Source organism: Coenobita brevimanus, chromosome 38 (genome assembly GCF_032717465.1).
Source record: "Coenobita brevimanus isolate Jiangsu-jjx chromosome 38, ASM3271746v2, whole genome shotgun sequence".
NCBI classification, from domain to species: domain Eukaryota; kingdom Metazoa; phylum Arthropoda; class Malacostraca; order Decapoda; family Coenobitidae; genus Coenobita; species Coenobita brevimanus.
Genome location: NC_136991.1, coordinates 25,323,993 through 25,340,089, shown reverse-complemented (window position 1 = coordinate 25,340,089; position 16,097 = coordinate 25,323,993).

Here is a 16,097-nt window from a genome sequence, read left to right as displayed (position 1 = left end):
GATACAAGTGAACGCGGAAAGTAAATGACATGAAATGGGTGTGAAGCACACACACACACACACACAAATCAATCAATAAATAAATAAAAACGAAAGGAAACAAGTCAAAATCGTTCGAAGACTGAAGTTGGCATAAAACGAAAGACGAATAAAATCGTCAGATTGGATACCGATCAAAATGACACGGATGTGACCGAAACAAACAATAAAACTATATAAAAGGGCGGAAACGAACGAATGTCGCTGGAGCTATGAAACAGTTTATGGAAAGAATGAGAGGGACGGAACCAGGTATAACTGGATACTGATACATATGAAATGGATATGAAGCGAAGCAGAAAGCAAAATAAAATTGCACATGAAAGAATGAAAAATGACAAAATGGTTGGATGAGAAGGGGGGAAGCATGAAATGTGGTGAAAAATAGGAAGGCGAGTGACACGAAACGAGAGAGAGAGAGGGGGGGGGAGTGTGTACGGTACTTGTTTATAGGTACTATAGGTATAGGGAATGTGTGTGTGTGTGTGTGTGTGTGTGCTGTGGCAGCATGAGTATGGTCAGCGCTGGGTAGTACACTAGGACAAGTGGAACTGACATGAAGTTGTTTGAAACACATTTCTCCTAAAACAATATTATACAAAGGAATATGACAATCAAACTATAATCATAATAAGTAATGATACGATATTTGTAGTCTCTGATCGCTGATGGTCTACTTATCGAGCCCGGAAGCAGTGGTACGCCATGCCTTGGGCACAAAGGTTTTAATTTTCTAGATGTGATTGGATGTATCTCTGCCTTGCATTTACTATCAAGGAAGGTCTGTCGGTATTCTATCCTTAACCCTCTTATGCCCGAGGACGTTTTTTCCCTATTATTCTTGCTATAGTCGGTCATTTCACAGCAAACGAGATGAAAGGAAATTGTTTCTAACCCCTTGAGAAGAAGAGGTTTCCCCAGTCAATCAAATTCGTCTTGAGTTAACCTGAATATATATATATATATATATATATATATATATATATATATATATATATATATATATATATATATACACACAGTATATAAAGGATGTCATCGTAATATATGGGTCAAATGATTTGGAAGACAACGGCAACAGCATTAAAAATAGCCTCGGGCCCCTTTAAGCAATGAAACGAGTAATATGGAAACTTCTTTAATACCCATATCCTACGGAAAGAAAATATTACCACAAATGTGGTACTGGTAACAGAAAAATTACTAATACTGGTACCAATAACATAATATTTTACATGATGTCCGAAAACAATACAGTTCAGGGTTTTACAGGCATACTGAGTATATGTACTGGAATAAAACAAGGAAATAACATCATGCACAATATTTCCAATAGTTTTTGCAGGTATATAAGCAATGTGCTTCTGAAAACTCTTAAGTGTCGATGATCACTGAGAGTTGCTCCATTGCGTTGGTGCACGGAGTGATTACTTGTAGTCGTCAGCTCAAGAGGCTATCTTGCTATGCCAATATAGTTAACTGGTAATGAAATAAGTGAAGATTCAAATTAGAGGAATTTGCAGTTGTATTACAATTTTCAATATATGGCCTATTTGAGGTGAGGTAAAGAATAATCCTTTCAATTTATCACGGCTCCGCACATACATGATTCTATTGTGTAAGTGTTTACACTACCCAGTCATTTAGCTCATTTTTTTTTTCTACTTGAATGAGAGGTAATCGCTAGTTTGTATCTCCATTCTTTCCATTACCAGTTAACTGTATGAGCTTCTCAAGACAGCTTTATAAAATGCCGATTTATTCATTGCACGCACCAGCCCTGAGGTGACAGTTTACAATGATCATTTAATTTTATGGTTAAGAGGATGCAGGTGTTACACCCCCGTTCCACACTGCCAAGGCTCCAACGGCAGTAGTTCAGTAAAGGAAGGATGTTGCCCAGTGAGCTGTTTTTTCTATGGTCAGCCTTTTGGTGTACAGCACACAAGAGAAACTGAGGCGAAAATAAACACCGACCTCTTAAGTTCACTGTCTTTATTTTTTCAGATAATTACATTTAATGATTTCCAACTTCACTATTTTCACCGAAGATACACAAACTGCAATAACACTTAATTGTTTGCCAACAACACTTCCCAGTACTGAAAATATACAAACTGCACTGCACTGACACAGCACTACACTCAAACTCAATAGAACCTGACTGAACATGCTCTACTCTCTTCCTTATCCTTATATAAGTTTCGTATGTTCTAGAGTGTTCTACACTTCTCATGCATTCCCAAAGGGGGCAATGGTTACAAGAGTTACCAACTCGGAGACATCCAAAATATGCCAGTTTTCTTACATTGTAATACACTGCAAATTATTTAGCATACAAACTTAAATTAAATTACAAAATTTAGCAAAAATCACATAATAAAACATTATAGAGAAAAAAAAGCACAAAAAATAATGAATAACTTACAAAATAACTACACTCACAAATAAGAGGCTAAGTGGCAACTCTGACACATCATGAACTACGAGAAACATCGGGAATTCTCCAGAACAATCTACCTTGCAATCCAGCTTCTCAACACTACCTCCACCCTAATCCTTTTGTCGTCCCAGCAGAACTACGCAGTGTATACATAGTCCTTAATTCAAATTAACCAGCCCCATGCCAGTGCCGATTTAAAATCGCGTTACGCAAATGCGCGCTCAGTGCCAGTGCTGTTTTAAAATATCATTTTTTTCAAAAAAATCATGGAGAGCGCAATTTTCAAACTAGGTGCGCAAAAATTGGTGAGGATGTAAGTCAACTCTTCCACCACCTTGCTTCAGGCGCTCAGGCCTATACACCCACATGCTGAGTCATCGCCCTTGCTCAGCCTCACTCTGCTTGTACCACTCATACTGTTCAGTCATGTCTCACTGCAGTCTCTCAGACAACGAGATATTCAGGAGCTCCTGAAGGTGCCCTACACTGGCGAAAGCGACGTTGATGACGACATGCAAGATAAAGATTATGTGCAACTGGAAGAGGAAAGTACTTCTGAGGAGGAAATACCCACACCAAGGAAATCCAGGTATGTGGGGTATGCTAGAACCTGAGCGATGACTAACATTCTACTTTTCTGCACAATGTGCGTTTGATGACATTAAAATCCCCCCCCTCCCTCCTCCCCGGTGTGAGTTATGGCCCATTTTGCCGTCATTGCTTGACGTTGCCTAGGGTGCACCGCTAGGAGTTGGGCCATGTTTACACCCCATTTTTTTTTTTTTTTTACAACAAAACTATATAAACTGCCAGGGATGTAATCTGGTCTTAATCTTCATCACTTTCGGCACTACTTTCATCAGATGATAGTAAATCAACTGTGAATGATTCACATAGGTGCTCATAAACAACATCTTTTTTTCGATAATCTCCTTCAATTTTATGTACATGATCAATGCATTTTTACCAATTTTCGTTCATTACCTCTCGAATGGCTTGCCTGGTTATATTCTCAACATTTTTCATACTTTGATTGTTGCTGGAGTTCCGCTTACTGATTTTATCTTTTATTTGAGCCCAGATTAATTCAATTGGGTTGAACTGGCAGTAATACAGTGGCAGTCTCAAAATTCTGTGTCCTGCAGCAGAAGCGAGCTCATCAATTTCATACCGCTGAAAACTTTTCTTGTGTATCTTTACTATCTGTTGCAATTCAGGTCTTCAGTGAGTGGGATCATGTTCGATGGAATTATCTTGTAGCCACTTGATTACTTCGGGCTTGTGTGTCTGACTTGTAGAAGCTTTGTTGAGTTGCTTTGAATCGTAAGGGGCATTGTCCATCACTATTAGTGACTTAGATGGAATATTAGGAAGCAGTTGATGGAGGAACCAGTCTTTAAATGTGTCATGGTTCATAGAATCATGATAGTCTCCTTTATTCCCAAGCTTTGATCTGAACATCAAAAGTGCACCTGGGACAAAGCCGTCAGCTCCTCCTGCATGGACAGTAATGAAACGTGCTCCTTTGCCACTTTTAAGTCTGGGTCCAACTGCACCATCCTTTGGTTGTCCAGCATCGTTCAATGCTCGCATTTTGATTTACCCAAGTTTCATCCACAAAAAGTTCAGGTCTTGGTTGTTCACTTCTTCTGTTCCTTTCTATTTCTCTAAGGTACTTGTTCTTTCAGCAACGATGTCATCTCTTTCCATGAGTAAAGCTCTGCTGCTGTTGTGCTTCTTATACCTAAATCCAAGATCTTTGACGAGTATCCTTAGAGAAGTTTGTCCTCCAGCGAATGAAACTGGTGGCTCTTTCACCTTTTTGTGTAGAAGTTCCATGGTTGGTAGCTCACCTCTTTCGTAAAAGGCCAAGATTTCTCTTCTAATCACATCTCTGGCAAAGTCATCCACGGCATCAACAACAGGGCAAACTCTTTTCTGAAATACTGGTGATGAAATTACTCCCGTTTCACTTAACCTTACCTGACGTCTGATTCGGCTGACAGAACGGCAGCTGACTTATGTAGCTTCTGCTGTCTTCTTCTCAACTTCTGCAATGTGGTCGTAATTCTCATTCATTCGGAAGTACTTAAAGACATTCAGTATATTTCTAGCTTGGCTACAAAGCCTGGGAGGCCTAGAGGGTCTCTTGGGCGCTTGTGCATCTGCCATCTCCGTGCGCTAATGTGTCTTAGAGTTTGACAGCTAGTGACAGGTGCAATGGACTTCTGGTTAAAATCTCCGGCAAACATACATTGGATATGTCAGGCTAAATATTTGCTATCTCCAAATGTGGGCATAAATTTTGGCTCTTCCTTTTATCATTAAGCCTTCATAGTAGATTTATTGATTATAAATACCAATGTTTTTTTCAATAAAACTGACAGGCACTACTTGACGAGGGAAGTACCGAGAAATTAAAAATATAAGTCATTGTAATCTCCGACTCTAAATCAGTAATTCCGATCACCTGTAAGCAGTCAAATATACCAGTCCTATATAGTTATTACAAATCGTTGTAGTTGATGTTGAGATGATTGAGGAAAGTAAATATAACTCAATATAATTTGAAAGTTGTAATACAATGTATTGTTGTCACATCTGAAGGCTCCTTCACTCTGCTCGCGCGGGAAATGACATGATTGGCTGAAGCTGGCTGTGACATCATCAGGAAGGTGGGGCTTATTCTGCCCGGGCTGATCGCGAGAAGTTTAGTTCGGGGCCTAAAAACAGGGAATCATTAAGGCCAGGAGTTAAAATTTCTGCATTCTCATTCAACCCTGTAATGCTACCTTTAGATGCCTGGGATTCGTCAAGCCACACACTATTTTTTTCATATGCTCCCTGTACACTAATCTGAGGCTGAGCAGTGCAATATTTCACTACAGCCTCAATTTTCTCACTAATTATCTTCATATGATCGACTACATGCTTCAACTGGTTATTTACATGCTGTCTGCACGCCATCACTATGCCATCACTAATCTTCAGCTGCTCGTCCACATGTTGTCTGTACTTTTATCACTATTTCCTCACTGACTTCAGCTGGTTGTCTACATGCTTTTTGCATTGCATCAAATTATTGCTTACCTCATACTATTGCTGCCATAGCTCAGCATATACTTCCTCCTTCAATTGTTACTGTTCTTCCTTCATTTCCCCCATGGAAGCATCTAGCTGTCCTTGCATCCTCAGCTGTAATTCCCTTTGTTGCCCCTGTAATGCCTCTTGAAGCTGTTCCCTCTGTGCCTGCAGTTGTTCTCTGATTTCTTCATTTTGTGCTTGTAATTGTCCTTTGAGTTCCTTCTGTCCTTCGGTCTGTGCCTGTAGTTGTACACTTTTGGCCTGTAATTGTTCTTTGAGTTCTTTTATGTCCTTCATTCTGCACCTGTAGTTGTACAGTTTCGGCTTGTAATAGTTTCACAATTGTTCCCAGGGACATTTCCTCCTCCTGCCCAGCTCAGGACCTTGTCTGCAAACCCCCTTGCTCCATGTCGAAGATTTGACTCACTGCTGCACTTTTGATCCACACTCCTAACACCAGTGTTACATCCCCGTCCCACACTGCCACAGGCTCCAAGAGCTGTAGTTCAGTATAGGAAGAACATTGCCCAGTGAGTTGTTCTTCCTATGGTCAACCTTTCAGTGTACAGCACACAAGATCAGCTCAGGCATTGTAAATAAATACTGGGTTCTTAAGTACACTGTCTTTACTTATACAAATAATTACACTTATCTTGCCTCATCACGGTATATTTTTCACCAATGACCCCGTCCCCCCAATCCTGGCAGATTTTCAAAAAGTTTTTTTTTTTTTTTTGGCTCAAACCTTCGGTTTTTAAGAGAAACATTGGAAAATACCTGTACCAAAAAAGGCACTCACCTGAGCTAATAAGTGCACTATACAGATGTCCTTCTGAACACCTGGTTCCATCTTCTCCAGGCGCATGCTGCTGCTGTCATGTTTTCTGTGGTAGGGGTAACTATTGCAAACCACTTAGAATAGGTAGATATTTGTTAATTTGGTACGAATTTTTATGTAGCACAAGAATATTTTGGTTGTCACACAGTAATGTAAGTACTGTAATATAAACATTGTTTCGCTCACCAAACACATCAACATACCGGACCTTCCTTGGTGACGTTACCTCCTGATCACTTCTGCTCGTTTCTTCCTCCGGCGCCATGCAATCTTTGTCCTCCCCATCATCACTGATTGGGGAATCACTCTCACTTGTGAAAGTATCAAGGACGGCTTGAATTTTGTTGTCGGAGAGACCACAGCGTGACATGTTTTTACTGGCCAGGTCACTGCTAACAGGTGACTTGTCAAGACAATGGCATGCAGGAGTCACGTGGGGTCAGGCAGTGTCACCGCCTGGCGGCTGGTAGAAGGGCTCCCACATATGCCTACCAAAAATCACCAGTGAAACTTGGAAAATTTGCAAATGACGGACCTTGCAATTGCATAACGTACCAGAACGTCTTCGGGTCTCATCATGACAAAAGGTTGTGACGTACCCATAAGTTGTCGGGATGTGGCAGTTAATGCTTTCCAACTTCACTTCACCATTTGCACAAGCACTGAAGATGAACAAACCGCAATAACACCACAGTGTTTACCAACAACGCCTTACTATTTTCACCAATATTGAAAATATACAAACTGCACTGCATTGACACTACAGTACACTCAAACTGAACTGAAACCTGACTAAACTTGCTCTAGCCTCTTCCTCATCCTTATATAAGCTTCCTATATTCTAGAGTGTTCTACACTTCTCCACATTTCTCATGCATTCCCGAAGGGGCAATGGTTACAAGTGTTACCAACTTGGAGACATCCAAAACATGCCAGAATTTTCTTACACTACTTAACACTCTAGATTATTTAGCATATAAACTTTAGTTAAATTAAGTAATATAACAAATAATCACATAATAAAACATTATTGAGAAAAAGAGCACAAAAATTAATGGATAACTTACAAAATAACAATGCTCACAGGCTAACTGGCAACTCTAACTTATACTGGAACCATGATAAACATCGGGGATTCTCCAAAACAATCTTGCTAGCAATCCAGCTGCTCAGTACGGGGAAATGCACAACTCAGAAAATACTAAACTTAAGGAATTGCTGCACATGTTACCTATATTTATTTATTTTTTCATTATTAATGCTAGTGTTGTACTAACACCATGAAATGTGGTCAGCTATTTTTGGACATGCTATAGACCTTTTCCAGTGATGTCACAAAAATCACTTGGTTTTGTTTACAACCCCACATTGGACAACAAACTCCTCACAGTAATGGCTGTCCAGATAGGGCGGCCAGAGATGGAACTGTCAGATACAGTATATGCAGAAATCTGTATCAACACCACCAAGATCTGTACAGGAACAAGATAGTGTTTGGGGCTGGATCCTTACACCATATTTAGGGAAAAATTCACCAATTTCAAGGACTGGAGACCGAAACCAGATATCAGATGCGGCGATCTCTATCTCTGTTGAACACCCAGCCAAAGTCCACCAGGGCATCCCTCAAGGTAAATAGACATGTCATATTGTATATGCATAATATAAGTAGCTGGAACTGACATACAGTACATGCAAATCGTCTTGGAAATCATTCAGTTATTGATGTGGGGCTAAGGGGGGTGGGATTGTATACACTGACTGGGCATTAAGTTGATGAATGCAATAGGTTATCAGCGATGTAGTTGCTGCCCCCTCTTTAGAAAGCTTCAAGCAGAGGCTAGATAAACGTGTGACAGGTATAAGTTGCATATAAAATTTGTCATTCTTGTAGTCACAGTCCCGTGAGAATTGACCAGCATGGGCAGGGTAGATTAATCACACACTTGTGGTAGCTGCTTAACATGGGCCTGCATGGATTATTGTATGCAGGATGAATTAGCCACAGTCTTGTGGGAGCTTCTAGCATGGGCTTGTTGGCCAACTGCAGTCATCCTCTCTTCTTAACCCTTTCGCTTCGGGGGTGATTTTTTTTTTCCCCCTGGATGCCCCACACAGTGGGGTTGTGAGATATAAAAAGATAATTGTTTTGATAAAATATTCCACACCAAAAAATAGATCATAATTTCCTGAGTGAAATTATGCCTATCATAATGTAAAACAAATAATAATAATTACCTGTGTGGTGAGCTGTCAAACCTGTGATGTTGGAGCTCCTCCACTGCCAGACGTATGCCATTCAGTTAGTGGTAAACTCAAAGCTGTTTTTTTTTTCTTTTATTATAGCACTTTCATTTTTGACTCTCACTTTCAGATGACGACATAATCGGAGTCATCAGACATCACTTCCATCTTATCCAAGTAAGCTGCCACGGCAGCAAAACATCTTGTACCGCATGCCTCGAAATATATTCTCTTATGAACCACTGTTGGGTCCCCAGTCCTGGCACCAGTGCTGCCAACCTTGGGGAAATATCCCCAGATTTAGGGAATCGATGGTCCGAATGGGGAAATGGGGAAAATGTCTCTCAATTTGGGGAAATTTGGGCGTTAAGAATTTATTGCGTAAATAATGCAATTTATCGACAAAAAAAAAAAAAAAAATCAACAATACTGAATACAAAATGTGCTTATAAGAGAAAGAGTTGACACTTTATTTACCAGATCGGAAGAAATTCAGTCTGCAATGTGTGAATATCGTGATACTGTGTGGGTGTGAACCTGAACCGAACAGGTCAGACCCAGAGAGTAAACATATGCTAGCCGTCCATGTCCCACTGTCCCTTCGCTACGCAGTAGGCGGCTACACCTGCAGTACAGTAACAGTCACCCAGTCGCCCTCAGCAGTAAGTCACCATCAGTGTACTCCCCACTCATTGACACTTCCACAGACACATGAATATGTATAAAGTAATGCAAATAGCTTGTACACACTCTTGTTTGTAAAAAAAAAAAAGTATCTTTCCATCCAGTTAAATGTTTTCTTTCCTACCATAAGATACATTATTATGAGATGGGGAATTCTAGGGAATTTTTGCTCGAGGATTCAGGGAATTCTGGAGCACTTTGGTTGGCAGCACTGCCTGGCACATAAATATAAAAAGTCCAGAAAACGCATACGTGCCACATGATGGCTATAGACATTTCCTAAGTAGCACGTCAGCATGCCACCTTTTTTTATGTTAGGTCCAAGGATAAGTTAGGTTAGGTTAAGTTCGGTTGGTTGGATTAGTTTGGTTTGGTATAATTTCCGAAAGAAATGAATATCAGATTTATATCATATACATTATAAAACAATACTAAAAGAAAATTTCGTAAATATCCAGAATTACACACAACTCACTCGGAAGCTTATAATTGCCTTCTTTCAATATTTGAGGTGAATAATTTGAATCTGATATTCATTTTAGTGGAACATTACTTTTATTTTAGACCTAACTAACCTAACCTAACTAATGTAAACTATCCTAACCTAGGGCCTAACCTGAAGTAATTTCTGATGGATGTTTACAGAAGAGAAAATGCTAAATAAATATATAACTATGGAGCATACAGTTTTTGTCCGATTTCGTTTGGGTGTTATTCTGGATATTTACAAAAATAACTTAATTTGGAAATTTCAGTAATTATAAGCATAGATACATACACACAGCCTATATATGTTTAAAACTGTTTTACATAAAATGGATAATTGACAGTATATGTCAAAACTGTCAATATTACTGTTGAAGTTAACTCTTACAACTGATACAAAGCATTGGCACAAATTTAAATTAAGGCCATTTATATCATGCAAATGAACACCATAACATGAAACTTAAAGACTTCAACAAAATAGTTTTAATGATTTTACATTTTACATTACCAAAAATGCCTTAGTACATACCTGGTAAAAGATAAATAAAAAAGGCTGTTGATAAAAGTACAGTATTTTTCCTCTTATTTGTAATTAAGCATTATTGTACTCAGTGAAAAATGTCTGTCTAACTGGAGCATGTATTGGCAGTTTGGCTGTCAGTGGAGCAACATTCATTTCTAAATAAAAAATTATACGTAGTAGTAGTAGTAGTAATTATGCATCAGTTGTAAATGAAACTTAGTTTAGCACACGTACTCATGACGTTATGTAACAGTTTTATACTGAAGTGTTGAATAGTGTTCTGTACTGCACTACTATTAAAACGATTCACCATTACACAAATATCAGTTTCAAATAAATCACACTACATTGTTAAATAAAAATTAAACCCCAATGTTACAATTCAATGCAGGCTGCGTCCTACTGCAAGCAAGTACTTGGGACTTGGCACCCATGGCCACACACTGAGAGACCCCCCCCTGTCACCGAGCTATTCCTGCACACTCAATAGTCCACAACAATTCATTTATGCTTTGATAATTTTTTTTTTTTTTTTCACCGTCATCCTAAATAAATTTACTTGCTTATGGTGTAAAAAATCAACTGAATGTAATTTATGCCTGAATTAATTTTTTATACTTCAGTTTTTTTGGTTATTTTCTCAGAGAAATATAATTTTTATGGTAAATATTACTGAGAAAAAGTCATAGGGAACCTATTTGGCTACATTTTGGTGTATAAAGAATTACTGTAGGTCAATTAAGGCCAATATTACGGAACGCAAAAGGAAATTATCTTGCGCTCGAGCAAGGCTTGTAGCACACTGACTGGGGCGGTGGGGCGACACTGGGTGCAGAGTGGGTTGGTTGCAGTGAAGGGATACACGGGGACACAAGTAGTGCTTTATTCTCACCCAGAAATCATTCCATAATAAAAAAAACAGGGGCCACTTCATTCCACACAACCAACGTCGAATGGTAATAAGCAGTTGAAATGTGCACAGATGTAGCCTGCATCAAATAATTACGAGCAATTGAAATTTGCACCGCACCCATAAACACCAAAGGGTTAATTAACCTAACATAACCTACATTAAGTATGACCTAAACTGTAAGTAGTTTTACTTAAGCATCTAATATTCTTGATCATTACTGCTATGGAGAATATAGTTTATGTCCAGTTTCATTTGGATGAAACTCTGGAATAATACCAAAACAAGGCCTGTGACACAGACCCTCTCCCTCTTTTCCCATGCACACATATGGCTATGTGGGTCTTGTACTGTGACATTAACATAATTAGGATTTCCCATGACATCTGCAACTGCTAAAAATGAGGAATATGTCCATGTCTACTCACAAATCATCGGCTTACCTGATATGAAATGCTTGCTACAAAGCTGAACGTAGGCCACTGGCTGCCAATTCTCTCTTTTCACTACAACTATTCACTTCTGTCGCATTTCCTTATTGGCTGGAAACTGGTAGACGTGTACCCCACTTCCAGATTTCTGTCTTGCCTTACAGCAGAAGGCACAACAGTGCAATACCATTGTGGAATCTGCAGTTCTCTCTCTAGTCATCTGACAATTTGCCATCCAATGTGGCATCATAAACAAAAGTCACATGACTTGTGACATCACATGGAAAAGACCTATGCAAAGTGATATTGCATTTTGACTATGTGAAAGAAAAGCGTCACTCCAAGCAATCCATGGAATGAGGACAAGTCAAAGGATGACCACAACCATTCCCGATCTTTCCATTGCCACATTTTGCTGAATATACCCGAAGCACTGGCGGGATGTGTCCGTTACTTTGACACTCAACTTAGAAGAGGAATCATACAAAGATAAGGATGTGGCCTTACATCGCTACACAATCCCTGGGACTCTCACTTCAGGTCGTCTGACGCTGTGAAAAACAGCACAACTGACTCTGTTACCCCAACTAAAGTAATGACCTTAGCAGTGTCACAGAAAATCCAGGTGTGGCAAGAACATGTGGGAATAAGAACAGACAAAGACTACTCTCCACCCTCTGGCACAAGGGACAAAACTTTGCTTCAAGGTATCAGACTCCATATTTTGGGAACATCCTGGGTACTTAGAGACTTCCAGGGCAGCAATTCTGTTGTCTGTTCTACCACACTTCAGTGTCCAGCTGGCACGCTTGTCAGTCCATCTCATTTCACCATACTAAGTCACGTACCTAGTTTTACTCCACTGTAGGAATTGGTACATCTCAGGACACCGTCACTCCACAAGCCAACCCCACAGCACAAACCCGATACCTAAATTTGGTCATCAGGGCTGTATCCAACTCTGTTCTTAATTACTTTGGCTGTAGGCTGAGGACCCCTCTTGGAGTATCCTGCCATCTGAATAGACATCTATTCAGCATCCACTGCTGATGACTGCTGTCTGAGACTTGTATCCGTCCCCAAACACACACATCCTATTGGCCATCTACCATCCTTCATACATTCAAGTCTCCATCTCAACATAGTTGTAAATTCACCTTCATTATACACCCTCCTACACTATCTATGCTATTATTTTGTCTTGGCAGTAAACCTGCATACCAGACTAGCTGTCTGACCATTTGCCGTTTTGATTTACCTGTCAGGGGAATAATTTTTCTCATTTCCTTTATTCTGTTTGCATATCGTTATAACATCCGTGTAAGTATCAAGTGAATAAAATTATCTGCAAATTCCTCCAGTGTGTCTATAATATGAAAAGTGAATCTAAATTTTTATAATGCATTCACTGCAACATCCGTGCTCTATAGTCTTTTAAAGGACCAGAAATCTGATTGTACCATTTGTTCTCAAAACTGAATCAGCTTAAACGTACTTGATCTTCAACTTTTCCACCTAGTTTCGTCCAGATCAGGTAAAAACTGTTTTAGCTGAACTTGTTTTATCACAGACTTTTGAGGTCCTGTTAAAAAAAAAAAAAAATCCATTCACGTCTGAACCTCAACCCTTCCACCAGCTTTCATGAAATCGGACCAAAACTATTGTAGTTATAGTGTTTTTAAAAAATCAGTGCACTTCTCTCCTACCGAGGTGGTTGTAATAAGAATTATTGTAGTGAGTGAAACCTCTGTTGTGAAAGCTAATTAAAAACAAAAAAAAAGCAAGGACATATAATCTGAAGGAACATTTTTCAAATAGTATTCACAATTTTCTAAACACGCTAGAGAGAGAGAGAGAGAGAGAGAGAGAGAGAGAGAGAGAGAGAGAAATACACGCTAATAACCGAATTCCGCAATATTAAAAAAAAAAAAAAATCCCTTGCCAAACTTTTAAACCCCACCGAAAAAAGTCGGCAGACAAACCCACTCCTCTTTTACAAATTAAAGTTTTGGGGAAGCCACAACCGACGAAACGCTGTCCAACTCTTCAGAAATAACGGCTAGGTGACCTTTCCTGCAACAAAAGGGACAAAGTACCCCTGGCAAGGACAGATAAAATATGGTAATAATACTGCTGCTGCTGCTGCTACTTGCGAATAATAATAATAATAATAATAATAATAACAATAACAATAATCTGTCTAAAACCAGACGCCTTAATCCTGTAAGGGGTGGCCACAAAAAAATCGCCTCCATGTCGCCCTGTCCCCCTCCATTTCACTGGCCTGCTCCCAGCACACGCTCCCCTCTCTCATATACCTCTCCACTTCATAAAAATAATAATAAAAATAATAGTAACAATACTACTACTACTACTAAACATATAAAGGGATAACAATAACGCATATCAGAAATTAGTTTTCAGAATCTCTCTCTCTCTCTCTCTCTCTCTCTCTCTCTCTCTCTCTCTCTCTCAGACACAAAACCTTTTCACGATTAATTTAACTTTCGCACTCAGAGAGAGAAAGAGAGAGAGAGAGAGAGAGAGAGAGACCTTTCTACAACACTACACCGAAACTGAGACTGGCGTTATTTCACCCTAGTTACCCATTAACAACGTGAAAGAGAGAGAGAGAGAGAGAGAGAATCAATCGATAAATCAATGAATTAGAGGGACACTAAGTGGAGCGCATCACTCCGACAAGGACAACGTAATTTTCAAACTAATCATCAAAATGGGTTTGGTTTTCTTATCAATGATTCGTGTTTCGCAAAAGTTTTTCAAGATTCAGAATCTATAATACGATCCGGGTCACCCCAAAAGTTAATTCATTGTTCCCTGGGACATGGGCTATCTACCCACCAAATTTGGTCCAAATCTCTCATTTAGCTTGTGAATAATCCCGCAAAGAGTCAAACAAACAAACATTGGTCCCAAGAGTTAATTATTTGTTCCCTGGGACATGGACTATCTACCCACCAAATTTGGTCCAAATCTCTCTTTTAGTGTTTAAGTAATCCTGCTAAGAAACAAACAACCAAAAATAAACAAACAAGTGAAAAGATCCTCTCTTTTTCGGAGAGAATGAATGCATGAATGAACTAGAAAGCACTCAGAAAAGGTATACCCCTGCCAATGCCATTGACATTATATAGAATCCGGATCCAGATCCGAATCCGAATTCGCCCCCAAATTTAATCAGTTCTTCTTTGTTCCATGGCCTACCTTTCAAAAAAAAAAAAAAAAAAAAAATGTTGAAATTCATTGAGAACTTTTGGAGATATTGTGCGGGACACTCGCAATACGGATCGGGATTTGCCCCCAATTTTGATAATTTCTTCCTTGGCCCATTACACCCTTCCACAAAATTTCTTTAAAATCCGTTTATAACTTTTTGAGTAAAGTTGCTAAGAAACAAACAGACAGACAAACCAATGCCAGCACTTTTGCGGTATTTTTTCTTCTTTTTTTATTCTATACGAAGACTATAGGTTTGGTAATTTGCTTTGTTACGTTAATCTGTACTTTTTGTTCATGTTTTTAATGATGTGTGAGACATTCATATAGATAATGGTGAACCTTAGATCCATAACTGTTGTAATATAACAAATCTATGCTCGTTGGTAGGTTCCCACATATGTACCCTGGTGACGGTCACGTGAGGCATCCAAAAATTCGGGGAATTATATCACAATAAAAAGCTGGCGGTTGTCATCTCTATCCTTATATATATATATTACTGTGTATTGCTTGTTCAGTGCAGGTTTTGAGAGAACTTTCCCAAAGGGTTACAAAGGGGTCTAACACGAGTAACTGTTGCCGACAAAGTTAATGATGTGATTTAAAATAACTGAAGTGGTTCCTCCGAAGGCCAAAAGTAAAACTAATTAGGTCAGCATGGTAGGGCTTCCTGGCTAATTATCGTAAAGTTTTAAACTTCTTCCTAAAGCGATAACAATACCGCAAATAAAAAATCTCACGCCTATATCAAATGAACATAATTCAGCCTGTTGTCCAGTTGGGTAGGGTAGTGGGTGAATGGGTCAGTTGGGGTGGGCATGGGAGCAAGGTGGGTGGATAGGGTGGATAGGCAGGGTGGGTGGGTTAGTGGATTGGCAGGTTGAGCAGAGTGGGTGCTTGGTTGGTTACAGGGAAAATAGGTGGATGTGGATTAAGCCAATGGTAGAAATAGGTCCATGGGAATATATCGTTGGGAAAATGGACCAAGTGGGAACATAGGTCTAAGGAGTAAAATGAGACAACGGGGATCATCTCCCACAATGGAATGGCTCTCCCAGAGCCCCAGACAATGCCGGTATGCACGTCACAGTTTTTACCCAGGCAACAGGCAATGCTGGGAACCTTGCTAGTGCCAGTAAAACACCTTTGTCGGCGAGGTAAGAGCGAGGCCA